Source organism: Eucalyptus grandis, chromosome 5, assembly GCF_016545825.1.
Source record: "Eucalyptus grandis isolate ANBG69807.140 chromosome 5, ASM1654582v1, whole genome shotgun sequence".
Classification (NCBI taxonomy): Eukaryota; Viridiplantae; Streptophyta; class Magnoliopsida; order Myrtales; family Myrtaceae; genus Eucalyptus; species Eucalyptus grandis.
Window position 1 is genome coordinate 11,386,334 of NC_052616.1, and position 18,175 is coordinate 11,404,508.

The 18,175-nt window shown below is 42.2% G+C and overlaps 1 pseudogene; it reads left to right on the forward strand.

Moving 5' to 3' along the window:
- Window positions 1–3,953: 3,953 nt before the first annotated feature.
- Window positions 3,954–5,298, forward strand: LOC120293618 (annotated as a pseudogene).
- The last annotated feature ends 12,877 nt before the right edge of the window (window positions 5,299–18,175 follow it).

An 18,175-nucleotide genomic window follows, 5' to 3' on the forward strand; every position in this document is an offset into this window, starting at 1 on the left:
CCAGGTCTTGATAAGTTGGCTTCTCATTCTGATAAATGTGTCTTTGTTGGGTACTCTTGAACTCAAAAGGGCTATAAATGTTATAATCCTATTAGTCGCTGAGTGTTTGTATCAGCAGATGTGACATTTTTTGAGGACTAGCCATACTATAGTACTCAAACAGTCTCTACAGTGTCTCCTGACACTGACAAGTGTGCTTTACCAATTCCTCCACCAATCTCACTTCCTCCAATATCGTCAACATGATTTCAATTTGCTAATCAAACTTACCATAGACGAGGAACAGCTCCCACTACAGAGATACGACCATCACCTGATTCATCTGATCCTTCATCAATTACTGTGCCATCCCCTGATCCTGATCCTGATCAACCCATTGCTACTTGAAAAGGTACACGATCTTGTGTTGGGCGTCTTGTGGATCGTTATACACTTTATTCTGGTTTGTCTGATTGTCTTCGTACTCGTCATCCTATTAGCAACTTTCTGTCTTATGATCGTTTATCTCCTTCCTTCTCTACTTTTGTCTCGTCCTTGTCCTCTATTTCTGTGCCTAGCAATGTTACTGAAGCTCTTGTTCATCTCGGTTGGAGACAAGCCATGGAGGATGAAATGAAAGCACTCATTGAGAATTGCACTTGGAAGCTTACTACCCTTCATGTGGGAAAGCAACCTATTGGTTGTCGTTGGGTTTTCACGGTTAAGGTCCACCCTGATGGCACTATAGATTGATTGAAGGCACGGTTAGTCGCTAAAGGATATACTCAAACATATGGTGTTGATTATGATGACACTTTTTCTCCTGTAGCCAAAATTCCATCTGTTCGTGTCTTTATTTCTCTAGCAGCACATTTTGGATGGTTTCTTCATCAATTAGACATCAAAAATGCATTCCTACATGGTGATTTGGTGAAGAGGTGTATATGGAGCAACCACTGGATTTGTTGCTCAGGGGGAGAATATGGTATGTCATTTACATAAGGCATTGTATGGACTCAAGCAATCTCCTCGTGCTTGGTTTGGTAAGTTTAGTGATGTTGTTATCAAGTTTGGATTAAAGCGTTGTCAAATAGACCATTCAGTCTTCAGTTCTGTCTCCTCAGCTAGTTTTATTCTTCGGTGGTATATGTGGATGATATTATCATTACTGGCAGTGATTCAGATGGTGTTCAACGACTTAAACAATTTCTGCATACACAGTTTAGTACTAAGGATATGAGACGTTTGCGGTATTTCTTAGGTATTGAGGTTGCCTACTCGCATACAGGTATAAATTTAACTCAGAGAAAATATGTTCTTGACATTCTTGATGAGGTTGAACTTGTTGGAGCAAAACCAGTTGATATTCCTATGGAACCCAATGTGAAACTTGATGCAGAAGATGGAGAATTATTACACGACCCATTGAAATATCGGAGAGTAGTTGGTAAGTTGAATTATCTTACCATCATGAGACCTGATATATCTTTTGTCGTTAGTGTTGTAAGCCAATTCATGGGTTCTCCTAGAACTACTCACTGGGATGCTGTGCTTCGAATTATCAAATACTTGAAAGGAGCACCAGGTAAAGGACTAATTTTCAAGAATTGTGGGCCACCTGAATACCACAGGTTTTTCTAATACGGATTTTGGGCTGGATGTTCTACTAGTAGAAGATCTACATCGGGTTATTGTGTATTTCTTGGAGGTAATTTAGTAGCCTAGAAGAGTAAGAAACAACATGTGGTTTCTCGATCAAGTGCAGAAGCGGAATATAAAGCAATAACACATGTGACTAGTGAATTGCTCTGGTTGAGGATGTTATTGTCATAAATTATGATGTCAACATTAGAACCATTGATATTACATTGTGACAATCAATCAGCTATTCATATTGCAAACAATCCCGTCTTCCATGAGCGAACTAAGCACATTGAGGTTGATTGTCACTTTATACGAGAAAAAGTTCATAAAGGAGATATCACTCTTCAACATGCAAGAACGGATGATCAGCTTGCAGATATTTTTATCAAGTCTTTACGAAGAAATAGAGTGAATTTTTTATGTAACAAGTTGGGATTGTTTGATATTTACATCCCAACTTGAGGGGGAGTGTTAGGAAACGGTAATAAGGGTAAAATAGTCATAAGAGGGTTACTCATATGTCTATATATATTCTTGTAATCCTTTTTTGATTAAGTGAATACAATACGTAGAATACTCTCTCCTTCAACACAAATAAAATTGGAGATATTATGTGGAGCGTTATCGTCAATCATAAATTGAAATAAGTTTTATGTTAATTCACTTTCCAATATTCCAAATGCAATTTAAAGGGATTGCTAAATTACGTTACATGTTATTTCAATTCGAAAATTTATCACCATTCATCATAACTCGCCTTTTTCAAAAAAAAAAGAAAAAAAGGGTGGAGAATTTGGTGGTCCCATTCTATTAAAATAGCATTAATTAATCAATAGTAATCTGCATACTTGCTTATGAATTTGAAACCGAATGTGGAAATGATGATTTAACAGGTGTTTGTGTTGTTGGTTTGGGTACTCTTTTTTTGTTTCCATTTATTAAAAAGAATATAATCATTTAACTTGTTTTTGGTTTATTGAAAGCAACGTTTGATTACGGTGTGCAATAAATGTTTATTCTCGTATTTTTTAGTATACACAGATGAAAATGTGGTAATTGGTATTGGCTTTGAAGTAACTCATACCACGTCATTTGTCGAGTTCAGATGTAGAAGAGAATACCAATCAAGACAAAAGGTCAAACGTTTTATGGATGCATATATGTATATCTTGTTGTGCACATATGGGCCTGAGACTTGAGATTTTTAGGCTTGACATTCTCAAATGGACCTTTGAATGAGCTTTCGAATGATGGCAGCACCATGCCAGGACCATGGCAAGTTTCCCGGGCTCAATAAACCTCAAATGATTAAAATAAAATCATGAGCATGGGAATAAGTGACGTGTAATTAGAACATCTTAATCTGTTCGCTTTTCTCTCTATCTGGCCTCCCACAAGCCTAGTGTAGCCATGTCGTTGCCGTCGTTCACCCCTTCTTGCACCACCACCACTATCGATGGCGCCTCTACTATCCCCAATCTCTTACAAGACACGATTTGCTATGAGCCACTTTATCTTTGGTTGTTTTAATGACAATCGGGGATATCATTTCCATTACTCATTTAGCTCACTGATAAGAGAGAGAGATGAGAATGTGTTAAATGACCACAATGAAGAATACCTCCTCAACTGCAGCAATCATTAAAAAGTAGGGTATTTCCTGTCCAAAGTTCTAACAGAAACTTCCCTGACGCAACATCGCCTTCATTTTGATTCTTTATAGCTCAAAATTATTTTGGCCATCAAAAGGTGCCACTTCAAACTTGATAGATGCCATCTCGAGCAAAAAACCAAAATTGCTTCGCTTTGGTATTGGTTAGTTGCGTAATAACACTAATTTGATGTACTAATCACAGCACAAATAACAAAAGACGAAAGCAAAATTGAAATCATATAAGACAATATATATATGTATATGTGCGTGTGTGTGAAAATCCAAAACAGACAAAACCACAGGAAAAGAAAAGGATTTCATTATCTTCAACAACCAGTACAAGAGTTCAATCCAAAAGGTCAAAAAAAACAACTTTAGATCTTACAAGAAGATAGGAAGAACAAAAAGAGAGAAAATGTAGAGCCTAGTTTTCAATATGAGTTGTGCAACACATACCTTTTATAGTCCAACTTAAAAAAAAAAAAAAAAAACCTTAAAATAAATGTATATGGGTTACCAATCATGTGCATACTCCACACAATTCCTTGTTGACTATGTTTTTATATTCCCCGCAGACGTTCTTGAAAGCCAAGTCCCAACGTCTCCCCTTGTTTTCCCCCATATAAACCCTAAGCAATTCCTTGTTCTCTCCCGTCTCCAACCTGCCATCACAAAAATGGCTTCACCACCACCTTCTCCATCTTCTCTGGGACTACTGGCCGTGAAATGCCATGAGCCAGAGCTGATCTCCCGGCAGGAGTGACGCCACGCGAGCTCAAACCCCTCTCGGACCTGGATGGCCAGGAGTGGCTTCGTTTTCTGCTTCCCTTACTTCTCTTCTACCCAAACAGCCCCTCAAAGGAAGGCCAAGAAGACCCGGCGAGAGTCGTCAAGGGAGCGCTTGCAAAGGCGCTCGTGTACTATTATCTGTTGGCCGGGCGGATCCGGGAAGGGCCAGACCATAAGCTCGTGGTGGACTGTACGGGCGACGGGATTCTGTTCGTGGAGGCTGATGCCGACGTCAGCCTTGAGGAGCTCCGCGACTCCATGCGGCCGCCATGGGGCTTCTTAGACGAGGTGTTGTGCGATGTGGCCGGATCGGGCGACATCTTTGGGTGCCCTCTGTTGTCTGTCCAAGTAAGTATTGCGTGACAAGTCCAACATTCAGTCGTGTTGCAACATGCAACTTGGATAAGGCGTAACGCTATTGATAAGCGTATCGCGTCCAGATTTTGTAAATCGGTAGAATTTCAAGAGAAGCGTATCGCGTCCTGGTAGAATTTCAAGAGATCAAGTATAAAATTCTTCTGTAGAGACGTGCCCTCTTTACTCCGATTATTTAACCTTTACCTCCCAGGTTTTCTTACGAGTTCCTTCTTTCTGGTAGGTGACTCGCTTGAGATGTGGGGGCTTCATCCTCGGAATCCGACTCAATCACACAGTCAGCGATATCTTCGGACTTAAACAGTTCCTAGAGGCAGCTGCGGAACTCGCCCGAGGCGCCCATGTGCCATCGCGGCTACCTGTTTGGCAGAGACAGATCCTCAACGCGCGAGACCCGCCGCGAGTGACATGCACACACCATGAGTTCGAGGACATTGTCATCGACACCGGAAGTGCAGCCACAATGTCGGACCACAAGAACATGGCCCACAGATCGTTCTTTTTCGGCCCGCGGGAAGTGGCAAGTCCGCCTCTCATGCGTGATCAATGCGCGAGGCCTCGGCGTGCCTCGTGGTTATTATGGGAGCACTTCGGTGATTGCAATGGTACTCTCAAAGGCAGGCCATCTTTGTACTAGTCCACTAGGGTATGCCGTCGAGCTAGTGAAGAAAGCGAAGGAGATGGTGAGCGAAGAATACGTAAGGTCCTCTATCGATGCGTCAGTAATCAAGGGAAGGCTGAAGCACATGACTATTCGGAACTACGCGGTTAGTAACACGATCAAGGTCGGGTTCGAAGAGGCTGATTTCGGGTGGGGGACGTCGGTGCACGGCAGTGTCGCCAGCGCTTTTCCTTGAATAAGCATTTACGTGAAGTACAAAACAAGAAAGGGAGAGGAGGGGATTGTGGTGCCGATGACGTTGCCGGAGAGAGCTATGCAAAGGTTTCAAGAAGCGTTGGCGAAAATGATTGACGAAGGGACGGCGGCTGACGATCATTGTGGTGAAGATTCGACTACAATTAGATCAAAACTCTAGGAGGATTATTAAACCATACATTCTCTGCGGTCTCCCAATCACATGTAACGATGCTCGAATGTTTTAATGAAATATATCCCTATGGAATCTACCTTCTAGTTATGGAATTTGAAGTAACTATCGTTGACTTTAGGAGTGCGACTTAACGATGTTGAAAGAAATTATTGCCACCCCCAGAGCGCCGGCTGCAACTAATAATTATTGGGGGTGTGGTTTATACTCCTCATGACCAGAAGTACAGAGGTTCCGCTCTAGTGAACGGGCGGAGACTCGGGGGCCGCCTCGGTAGGGATTGTAAAGGGCAACGCCCTCAATCTGCCAAAGGGTTTTTATAGTTTGGGCCCACGTGGCTTAGGGTTTGTTTTGGCACCTAGGGTTTTCTTGTCACTTTTATATAATCTATTTCTTTTAAAATTAATAGTTACAACAAAGGTGTGGAATGTGCTAATTACAAAAATGTACTAAAAAGTCATAAATCTATTACATTTATACTGATTCAATCTCAAAATTTTCAATTGAACAAATTTATTTTTAAATATTTCAATTAAATCAATTCGATCTTGAAACATTTTTCACATTGATATCAATTAAGTTCATCCGATTAATTTTAGTTGACCGGCGTTGACATGGATGCTAGCTAGTGGCCAGAAACTGACATGTTAGCTCGCCATGCGTTGCTCTGTTCGCTGGTCCCCCATGCCTTCTTATCCGGTAGCAGGAGGTGAGATGATGCGGGGTGTGTGTGTTTTTTCGAATGAGCAGATCCCCTGCAGGGAGATTTCCCTGAAGTGATCGAGGAGTACTTGAAGCATGGCATCATGAAGTGCATCGCCTTCAAATGCCGAGGTACCCTTCTCGCCGGTACTCTCTCTCTCTCTCTCTCAATGGAATTGTTTTGGAGTTGCGTTTTACCGCTAAAACTTTGATTTTTAAGCTACTTTGATCTCTGATGAAGAAAAGATGAGTTCTTTTTAGCTGCTGTTCAAACTGAGCGCTTTGAATTTGGAAAAGATGTGGCTCGACCTCCGTACTTCTGTCGTTAGCGGAGCTCGTGAGAGTCCTGTCCCCATCCCAACCTCGTTCGTCTTAGCTTACTCGTGGGACTGTCCGGTCTGTTTTGGGTGGAGTCGTATTTTGTCGCCATTTACTCACTTTATAATGCCTTTGGATTTCCTTATAATCTGGACATGCTGGAAGCTTTAAAATTACGAGAAAGTTAAAAAATAGTTTTGAGTAATACCCAAATGGAGTGGAAGGTTTGAAGCACATATCTCACACTCTTGGAATGCACATGATTGATGACAAGAGAATCCTCTTGGTCTTCCGACCGTTTGGTGATTTTTTAAGTTTAGCGCTACTGTTTAGAATCCCGGTGCAGACATTCTTTTTCCTGCAAGTTGTGGCACGTGGTGAGTCGTCTGTTGGTGCACCCATCAGTTAAATGTTATTTTGGAGAAGTAATTCTAGTTCATCGCTAAGGCCCCCACGAAGGCCGCCACGGTCTTGCCAGCTATGGATGATGCCACCTTCCCTCGCAGTAAGGCTAGGGCGAGGATAGCCTCACCCAGATCTGGGTGAAGTCCCGTCGTCGCCCGTGACCCTCGCCCAGCTTGGCTTGGCCCACTTGGGCCTCCTTGGCCGATCTACATCGGCCGAGGCCCAATGGCCCTTGCTTGGCTCAGCTTCTCTTCCCGACATCCAATTCTCAATCGATTAACCATTTTCTGAAAATTTTACGCTTGCCGATAAATTAATAGGTGAATGAGGCAACATCCAATATGTGGGTCTGGAAATCCTCGAAAGTTCGATTCCCAAAATCGAATTAAATTTCATCGTTAAAATTGATCAAATGTGACTTCAGTACTACCTAAATTATTGGGTGGCTTTTAGGGGTTTTCGTGCCGTTGACACGCGATCTATAATTTTCGATCCATGTTTGTGCCTCTTTGAATTGTGAACAACCCTCAGTTGTCATGTAATTGTGAGGGTTCAATTACGCACCCTAAGTAAAAGATCAATAGAAAATATGTTTATTGTTGGTCAACACGAGTATTGTAATCGTGCGGAATCACCCGCGAATTGACTATATACTTCCATCAAATCGATTCATATCCATTTGCTAATTGACTTATAATAGTGTAGTATTGACCATTGTCTATTCTCATGGTCGAGCGGTCGATCTCTAATCGAATTCTCTAGTTTTTCATGTTTTAACCCTTTACGACCTCATCCAATAGATCCGTTAACTCATGAATAGTCAATTCAGAGTAAATTAACTATCAGTGCATTTATGATATAACTATTTCATATATTTCGAAATGAGTCAAATTTTGGGATATCATAATGGGTCTCCTTGAATCAGCGTCAACAGTAGGGACGCCGCGGGTCAGAAACTGTAGCAGCTCATCATCGTTGGAGCAAGAAGAAGCCATGGATCTGCTAGCCATTGATGCGGGCAGGTAGCATCAGGACAAGTGTCGGGGTGGTTGTGCAGATGTTTAATCGAGACCCAGCAACAAGCTTAGTTGCTATAAGCAAATTCCAGTCGAAGCTCCAGGCAAAAGCGCTAGAGAAAGAAAACGACGCTCATCTCTCTCTCTCTCTCTCTCTCTCTCTCTCTCTCTCTCTCTCTCTCTCTCACTCACTCTGCGTGCGTCGGACCCCAAAAGAGAACCCACACTTTTCTCCTCTTCCTCCCTTAAACGAAGCCTTTCACCCTCTATTATAGAGGAAAAAAAAAGAGTGTTTTGCAAGTGAAGATTTTTCAAGATAATTGCATATATTTACTTAACCGCCAATAATCATCTTTTGAAAAGAGGGGGTTATGCTCAACAAGAAAATGGCTCCAAATCTAAAATATTTGATGAAGATTTTCCAAGATAATTCACTCAACTGCTGACGATCATTTTTTGAAACGAGGAGATATACTCAACAAGAAAAAGCCTCCATTATTGAAAATTTAAAATCTTTCAAAAATCTCTCTCCACAACCAAATGTTTTATATTATTATTTCTTATCCTCTCTTTTTCTGTTTACTATTTTTTTAGAACAACTTTTTTTTTCAAAGAACGAATTTAAATCAGATAAGTTTGCTCCTAAATAGTATTGTTACCTAAATGCAAATGTTATGAAATGTTTAATGTAATTTTGACATTTTTATATGATGAACAAGTAAGTAGCATGGTCAAAATTAGGTGTCAACACATTTCAAGTCATGCTAGTTCTGTTATACCTTTAAAGAATTGAAAGAATTTCTTTGGTTTCAACCTTTCATTTCAAAAGCTATACAAAGTTGGGAGCTGGCAAAAGCCTCCGTAGACACTCTCTTAGGGGCTGTTTGGTTCAACTTTGGGGAAATGGCTTTGCATTTCCCCAAGTATCTTCATAAGAATGGGCATTTGGTGAATCTTTGAAGTGTTTGGGAACTCTTATTTTGATGTAGCATTTTGCAAAATAGCTTTGAGGTGAAAAGAAAAGGGAAAAAAAATAAAAGGAAAAAGAAGGAAGAGGTGTTGACGCAGAGGAGGGGAGCGAGGGGGAGGCAATTGGAGCTAGTGGGGAGGCGGCCGGTGTTTGTGGTGGGAGAGGCGGCGGGTGGCTGTGGTGGTGGGGAGGCGGCGGGTCGCGCAACCCACGCACCGCCGTCCCGTGGGTCGCGCGGCCTCGGGCGACCGGATCCGGCCGGCGAGCACCGCCGGCTTGTCTCGTGGGTCGCGCGACGCCGCCGAGGCCGCGACCCACGCACGGCGATGCCGGATTTGGTCGGCGAGCACCGGCGCTCAGCCTGTGCCTCGTGGGTTGCGCGACGCCGCCTGAGGCCGCGACCCACGCGACGGCGGTGCCGGATCTGGTTGGCGAGCACCGCTCGGCCCGTGTCTCGTGGGTCGCGCGACGCCGCTGAGGCCGCGACCCACGCGACGGCGGTGCGTGGCCACCGGATTTGGGTGGTTGAGCGGCGTGGGTCGCGCGACGCGCCCGAGGCCGCAACCCACGCAACGGCGGTGCCGGATCCAGTCGCGAGTACCGCTTAGCCCGTCGCGTGGGTCGCGCGACCCGGCCGGCGACGCCGCGAGGTCGCGACCCACGCGGACGGTGGTGCGTGGCCACGGCGGTGTGTGGCGACGGTGGTGCGTGGCCACGGCGATGTGTGGAGACGGCCGTGCGTGGGCGACCAGCTCCGGCCGGTTGAGCTCCGCCGGCTGAGCTTTGGTCTTGAAGAAACAAGGAAGACGAGGAAGATGATGAACAGTCATTTTTTAGGGTAAAACAAGAAAACCCAATTATCAGTGAGGGCAATATTGGAAGAAAAAAAATTCATTAAACCCTCCTCAGCATTCCAGAGCATTCCAAATGCTAGCATTCCCCCAAGTATGGCTTCAAATGCTGAACCAAACGGTTTAAATTTTTCCCAAGGGGCTTTCAGCCCTGAAAGCCCCTTGGGAATGCTGAACCAAACAGCCCCTTAGTCCGGGAAATTGACTTTTCGCCAGTCGTGACTACACAAGTTTTCTTAATAACCATATAACGGCTGATTTGATCATTCCTCCTTACGAATTCTCATGTATGTACGTCTAAATGGCATAAGATTGTTGGCAATTGCTGTTTTGTAAGTTGCAGTTTTTGAGTGTGAATTCAAGGCCTACAAGGCAATCTCGCATAGAATGTGGGAAGATGGAATATGCGTTGTGACACACATATGAGTAGATTTAGAAAAGTCTCACATTGGTAAGTGGTGTGTCTGACTGAACATATTGATGGATTCGAACTTGAGCTCCTCTTGACAACCTTCCAAATGGAAGGTATCAGTCTACTGCGCACTCTCAACAAGTAGTATTAGAGCCAATGGTAGATTGGTGGGCTTCTTATCTTATTATGGTATTTGATCAATTTCTCAAGGTAGGAATTTGATGGCCAATAAGGTTTCCAAGTTGGTGGGCTTGTGGTAAAGTAACACGGGCTCGATGGAATCCAGTGACTAGAGCGATTTCCGGGCAAGTGGGTTTGTGGTGTAATAACACAACCTTGCTAGTAGATTTTATAGTTTAGTTGGAAGAAAGAGACCAGAGATGAAATTAGGCATAGATGGAAATTCAAACTGAGATATCTTGATGCAAGAGGATGCTTGGATTAAAGGGATGCGACAACATAGACTCAATGACAAACTTCATGATTCGGTTGAGAGAAAGAGACTAGGGATGAAGTTGGGTGTTGATGCAAATTTGAGTTGAGATATCTTAATATAGAAGGATACCTAATGGACCCCTCTTGATATAGAATGATATCGGGATGGGTCCAATGGTAGACTTCATGATTTTGTTGGGAGAAAGAGACCAAGGATGAAATTGAGTATTGATAGAGATTCAAATTGAGATATTTTAATGCAAAAAGATACCTAGATTAAGGGGGTGTGGCAACGCAAGCTTGATGGTAGACTTCGTGGTTCAATCAGGAGTAGAACCTAATATTAAGCTCATGCATACAGATTTCATGGCTCTGTTGGGAGAAGAGGTTGGGGATGATGTTGGGCATTGATGGAGATTCGAGGTGAAATATCTTGATGCAGAATGATACTTGGATTAAGGGGATGTGGCAATGTGGGCCTAATGGCAGACTCATGGTTTGGTCAAAAGCAAAACCTATACTAAGCTCACACATGTAGATTTCATGGTCGGTCAGAAGAAAGAGATCGGAGATGAAGTTGGGCATTGGTAGAGATTCAAGCTGAGATATCTTGATGCAAAAAAAAAAAAAAAAATTACCTAGATTAAGGGGGTGTAGCAATGTGGGCCCAGTGACAAGCCTTGTGGTACATTCGAAAGAAAGAAATTAGATATGAAGTTAGACGTTGATGGAGATTCAAGCTGAAATATCTGCTGATGTTGTCTTGAATTCCACATAATTCAATCGGGAAATCTAGGAAGGCTTGAAGATTTTGAACTAATTGTTTCCTAATATATTTCCTAGATTTGGGTTTCAAATTTGATAATATCTTTATGGTGGAATTCCTTTCCTACTAGGTTTAGGAAAGTTGGGATTTAAAGATCTATTTATTTCAGCATTGTACCTTGTACTCTTGACATATGCTCAAATAAGAAATCGTCTCTCTCTCTCCCGTGGACGTAGGCGGATTTTTTTTCACCGAACCATGTAAATCTCCGTGTTCTTGATTATTCTTGTTTTCTTTCTCATCTAGTTAGGGTGTTCTTCCGCACAACAATTGGTATCAGAGCAATCCGGGTTCTCGTTCTGTATTGCGACTTCTAACTAGATGGCTGGAAAAGGTTCAACCGTTCGATTTGATATTGAACAATTCACTGGGAAGAATCGTTTTACACTATGGCGGAGAAGGATGAAGGATCTATTGATTCAACAAGGTTTATCAAAAGTTCTTCTAGGAAGATCAAACAAGCCAAACATCATCACTTGATGATGATTGGGCCGACATGGAGGAGAGGGCGTGCAGCACAATCCGATCGAACCTATCAAATGAGGCCCTTCAATAAGTAGCAGAAATTGAATCTACTCTGGAGGTATGGCTCAAACTCGAAAGCATTTACATGACGAAATCTCTTACGAACAAGTTGTTCTTGAAGAAGAGATTGTATTCACTTCAGATGAGTGAAGGAGGAGATCTGTTGGAACACCTCAACGTGTTCAACAAGATGATTAGTGAACTTACAAGCTTGGAGGTAAAGTTTGAGGATGAAGACATAGCACTTCTATTACTGGCATCGTTGCCAGATTCGTTTGACTACTTGGTGACTACGCTCCTTTTATGGCAAAGAAACCCTGGAGATCGGAGAGGTGACTGCTGCCATAATTTCAAACGACACCCGGAAAAGGGCAAGTAGTTCAAAATCTTCGGGAGAGGGACTCTTTGCAAAGGAGAAAAGCAATCAAGGAAGAGAAAGATCAACGGATTGATGATCGAGCAGTAGGGGTCGATCAAAATCCAAGGGAAAGTTCAAAGGAAGATGCTACGGGTGCAATCAGGAAGGGCATACCAAGAGATTCTGTCCAAATAAGAACGAGAAAAAGAAGAAGAGCTCGAATGAGGCAAGTATAGCCGACAGCATTGAGACCAATGATGGGGACGTCTTGTCCATATCGTCAGGGAAGGACACCTTTGAAGATTCGTGGATCATAGACTCCGGATACACTTTTCACATGTGTCCTCATTGAGAAGCCTTTGATGAGTAGAAGGCATATGATGGTGATTCAGTTCTCATGGGGAATGATACTTCGTGCAAGACTGTGGGTGTTGGAATTGTGAAAATCAAGATGTTTGATGGCATGATTAGAACCTTGGCAGACGTGCGTCATGTTCCGGGTCTAAGGAAGAATTTGATCTCATTGGGAGCACTTGAATCCAATGGATGCAAGTACACAGGTCAAGGTGGAGTCTTGAAGGTGATTAAGGGAGCTTTGGTTGTTCCTAAGGGACAGAGGCACGGGAACCTATATCGACTTATAGGAACCACGGTGCAAGGTGGAGCATCTGTGTCCATGGATGCTAGCACAGAGATAGATAACACCTATCTATGGCATATGCGTCTCGGGCATATGGGAGAAAGAGGGTTGATGGAGCTTCACAAGAGGAATGCACTCCAAGGTATAAAAACATGCAAATTAGATTTCTGCAAATTTTGTGTGTTTGGAAAACAATGCAGAGTACGATTCAATGCTGCAACTCATACAAGCAAGGGCGTGCTCGAGTATGTACACACGGATGTATGGGGTCCTTCACCGGTAAAGTCAAAAGGAGGGAAGGAATACTTCGTGACATTCATTGACGATTTCTCTCGCAAAGTTTGGGTCTACTTCATGTGACACAAAAGTGAAGTCTTTGAAAAGTTCAAAGAATGGAAAGCTGAAGTTGAGACTTCAATGGGGAAGAAGGTTAAGTGCTTGAGATTGGACAATGGAGGAGAGTACAAATCGACACCATTCATGGAGCTTTGCAAGAATGAAGGGATTAAACGTCACTTCACAGTTCCGGATACGCCCCAACAGAATGGCTTAACGGAAAGGATGAATCGGACCTTATTAGAGAGAGCTCGAAGCATGAGGCTACATGTGGGACTGAGTAAGGAGTTTTGGGCAGAAGCTATCTGCATGGCATGTTATCTTGTGAATTGGTCTCCATCAACTGCAATTAAATGCAAAATTCCCGAAGAGGTATGGACTGGTAAAATTATCGATTATTCTAATTTAAGAATATTTGGTTGTCTTGCTTTTGTACATGTGCAGAGCTCGAAGTGCTCGAAATTGGATCCAAAATCAAAACAATGCATATTTCTCGGTTGCAAGAAAGGAGTGAAAGGCTACAAATTATGGGATCCAAGTGAGAAGAAAGTTCTAACGAGCAGGGATGTTATATTCGATGAATCTGCAATGTTGAGGTCAAGCTGCGTGCCACACGCGGCTGCTGAAGAGGAGAGTGATAAATCTATTGTTAAGGTGGAGCTTGAAACCAGAGAATCTGCAGAGAATGGCGAGTCATCTGATGAGGCTCTAGAAGTCAAAGAAATGGTAGAAGTTCCTCGTACCATTGCGACGGGTCGAGGAAGGCGCACTCCCAAAGCACTGGAGAGGTACGATTTTGAAAATAGTTGCTTATGCTCTTACCGTAGGCTCTGGCGATCCAAGCTCCTACCATGAAGCTTTGAAAAGTGATCACAAAGAAAAGTGGATGACCGCAATGATGGAGGAGATGGAGTCGTTACAAAAGAATGAGACATGGGAACTTGTGAAGAAGCCCAAGGATTGGAATGTCATTGGTTGCAAATGGGTTCTTCGAAGAAAGGAAGCAGCAACAGAGAAAGAGCAAGAGAGATACAAGGCCCGACTTGTTGCTAAGGGCTATGCACAAAAGGAGGGGATTGATTACGACAAGATATTTTCCCCGGTTGTAAAACACACATCAATTCGTGTTTTACTAGCTATGGTAGCCATGTATGACTTGGAGCTTGAGTAGCTAGATGTGAAGATGGCATTCCTTCATGGTGACTTGGAGGAGAAAATTTATATGGAGCAGCCCGAAGGCTTCAAGGTGGAAGGGAAAGAGGATCATGTTTGTTTGCTCAAGAGATCACTTTACGGTTTGAAGTAATCTCCGAGGCAATGGAATAAAAGGTTTGATTCTTTTATGCTTCGTATTGGCTACATGAGGAGGGTGCATGATTCTTGTGTCTACTACAAAGTTTTGGATGATAAGTCGCTTATTCTGTTGATGCTCTATGTTGATGACATGTTGATTGCTGCAAGAAAAATGAGAGACATTATTTCCCTAAAGTCTCAGTCAAGTAGTGAGTTTGATATGAAGGATCTTGGTGCTGCAAAGAGGATCCTTGGCATGGAAATCTTTCGAGATAGACATGCAAGTAAGCTTTGGGTGAATCAAAGAAGTATGTTGAGAAGGTCTTGGAGCGGTTCAACATGGGTAAAGCTAAACCGGTTAGTACACCCTTAGCAAATCACTTCAAATTATCTAAGAAACAATGCCCTGTTTCACATGAGGAAGTTGTAAAGATGTCTCGAGTACCCTATGCCAGCGTAGTAGGGAGCCTCATGTATGCTATGGTTTGTAGCGAACCAGATTGGCTCATGCGGTGAGTCTCGTTAGCCGATACATGAGCAATCTGAGTAAGGAGCATTGGGAAGTTGTTAAGTGGATCTTTCGTTATTTGGCTAGAACTGCTGGAATAGGTTTAATGTTGAGTTCCAAGGGAGGATCGATCGATTTAGCAGGTTATGTTGATTTAGACTTCACTGGTGATTTGGACAAGCAAAGGTCCATCACAGGATATGTCTTTACTCTTGCTGGTGGAGCAATTTCGTGGAAGGCAATGCTTCAACCTACTGTAGCATTGTCTACAACCGAAGCTGAGTATATGGCAGTAACTGAGGCTGCGAATGAGGGAATATGGTTGACTGGTTTGGTCACAGAGTTGGGTATAAAGCAAGAAAGTGCTACATTATATTGCGATAGCCAGAGCGCAATATGTCTCGCGAATAATCAAGTGTTCCATTCTAGAACGAAACACATTGAAGTTCGGTACCACAAAGTTTGAGAATTTGTGGAGAATGGTAGCATTGCTTTGAAGAAAATCCATACTAAAGATAATCCCATAGATATGCTCACAAAGATGGTTACTACAGAGAAGTTCAAGTCCTGCAGGGACTTGATATCTCTCACTCATCATTGAAGTTGATGGAGGCCGCACCGATCCAGGTGCGAGCGTACCTTTACGAAGGTACGGTGGAGGGAGAGATATATTCGTTTTCTTGGTTCAAGTGGAGGCTTGTGGTTTATTCAAGCCAAAGGTGCAGATTTGCTGATGTCGTCTTGAATTCCACATAATTCAATCGGGAAATCTAGGAAGGCTTGAAGATTTTGAACTATTTGTTTCCTAATATATTTCCTAGATTTGGGTTTCAAATTTGATAATATCTTTATGGTGGAATTCCTTTCCTACTAGGTTTAGGAAAGTGGGGATCTAAAGATCTATTTATTTCAGCATTGTACCTTGTACTCTTGACATACGTTCAAATAAGAAATCGTCTCTCTCTCTCCTGTGGACGTAGGCGGATTTTTTTCGCCAAACCATGTAAATCTCCGTGTTCTTGATTATTCTTGTTTTCTTTCTCATCTAGTTAGGGTGTTCTTCCGCACAACAATATCCTAATGCAAAAGGAAGCTTGAATTGAGGAGAGTAGGACCTAACACTGAACTCACATGTAAGAAAAAGATTGTTAAGACGCACGAGTGAGTTGTGTTAGAAAAGTCTAACATTGGATAAGTGGTATAATGTGAAGAGGTTAATATATCTTAGTTAACTGATAAAATTTTGAGTGAAGGTGAATCCAACCGGATATATTGACAGGTTTAGACTTGAGTTCCCTCTCGATGATGTACCCTAGCGAATGTATTGGGCTTCTACTGCATTTTTCCGACAATATGACCACTAGCCTCAATCCACTTGCTCTTAGTACCCTCTTGCATCTTGCCGCAAGCTAGTTCATGGTTTGATTTGGATTACTTTAATCAGAACCTACTTATCAGTTTCGAAAGTATGCCAGCCTAAGCTTTAGATAGTTATCTACTATTAATTAGTTGAAGTCAAAACACACAGAGGGAAAAAAAGTTAGAACGTTGGATATCTTATTATTCAATTGCTTCTCAATAAGACCAAATTTAATATTCACCCCTCGGAGATATTGGCGTGCACAAGTTTATATTTCTAAATTTAATCAAGAATTTATCGATGCAACATGATTTATGAATGATTGCTTTTGTGGCAGTACTCGAATTTTACATGAACACAACGGAAGGGTGATGAGATATCTAACGCGATGGGTGTATGCGCGAAGTATTTTCGACATGAGCATCGTCTGCAAATCAGATGTTCTGTTACATCATTTAAACCTCGGCCGCATTTGGTCGAGAGTACTTTTGAAATAATCTCGTGTCCTTGGACGGGACACGACTGGTACAGATACCGTGGGAACAACGTGACCGAGATGATTCCAATGCATGTCCCCATTCCTGAAAACTTACGCTGTCGACAAGTTCAACTTGCCGAGCAAGAACCAACCTCCTCCCTCTCCGCCATATGAATCTTCACAGTTCTTCTTTAGCCGCGCATTGATTTATAAAGTTCTCTTTCACAACCATAAAGAGGGCAACGTCACCTTCTTCACCAAGTCGTCGATTGAAGGTGGAATTTTCCCTTAGGCATCACCTTTGATAGTTACAGTTGATGTAGAAATGGTATATTAAAACCAATGAAATAGCATTCAAATCCTATGAATTGATTGAGTCTAGACTTTTGGCCTGTGGGGGTGGTCATTGTGAAACTCAAGTGGGTGACCTCTGGGTTTTAAGTTAGAATTTTTTTCAATGCTCCAAGCAACTACGATCTTGAAATTTACGTATGCATATGAGGAGAGAGAATGTGATCATACGCGTCCAAGAGATAGCGTATGGAGCCAACTACATTCTTTCGCGTGTGAGAACGAGAGAGCAAGTTTACACAAAGTAATTAGTTGTAAATAATTAGCTAATCATACATAAATTTATGTATCTAGGACAAGTTTTCGTATGATCCAAACAAAAATGGCCACATGCTCATACTTCAAATTCCATGCAAGGTAAATTAAACTTTCCAATTAATAAACAGCCTATTTCCATAAAAAAAAAAAATTCAAAACTTTAGTTTTAATCCCAATTCTATCTCGAACTATTTTTTTTTTCTAAAAAAGAACCTTCAACTTTTCCTTAACTCCCAAATCTATCCCGCTGTTAAACATGTAGGCCACGAAGCGGTCTCCACTAATGGTGGAGTAGTGATGGAGGTCAAATCGGTGGCAAGGGACTCGAGGTGGTCGCGGATGAGATGTGGCATGAGGAGGAATATTATGAACAGTATGTGACGGGCAAAGAGGAGAGGAAAAAAGGCCGTTAAGGATCTATTTGATAACCATTATATTTCTAAGAATAATTTCTGCTTAGAAATAGTTTTTTCTCTCTATTCCTTGAATGGGTTTCTAAGTATTCGAACGCATTTGATAACAACGTTAGGTATGACTCTCAAATTTTTTTGTCACTAAGAATTTCTTTTAATTGTTAAATAATTTTATGAGATTTTTCTCTATGTTTTTCTTTTTTCCATCTCTTCTTTTTTTCCTCCTTTAG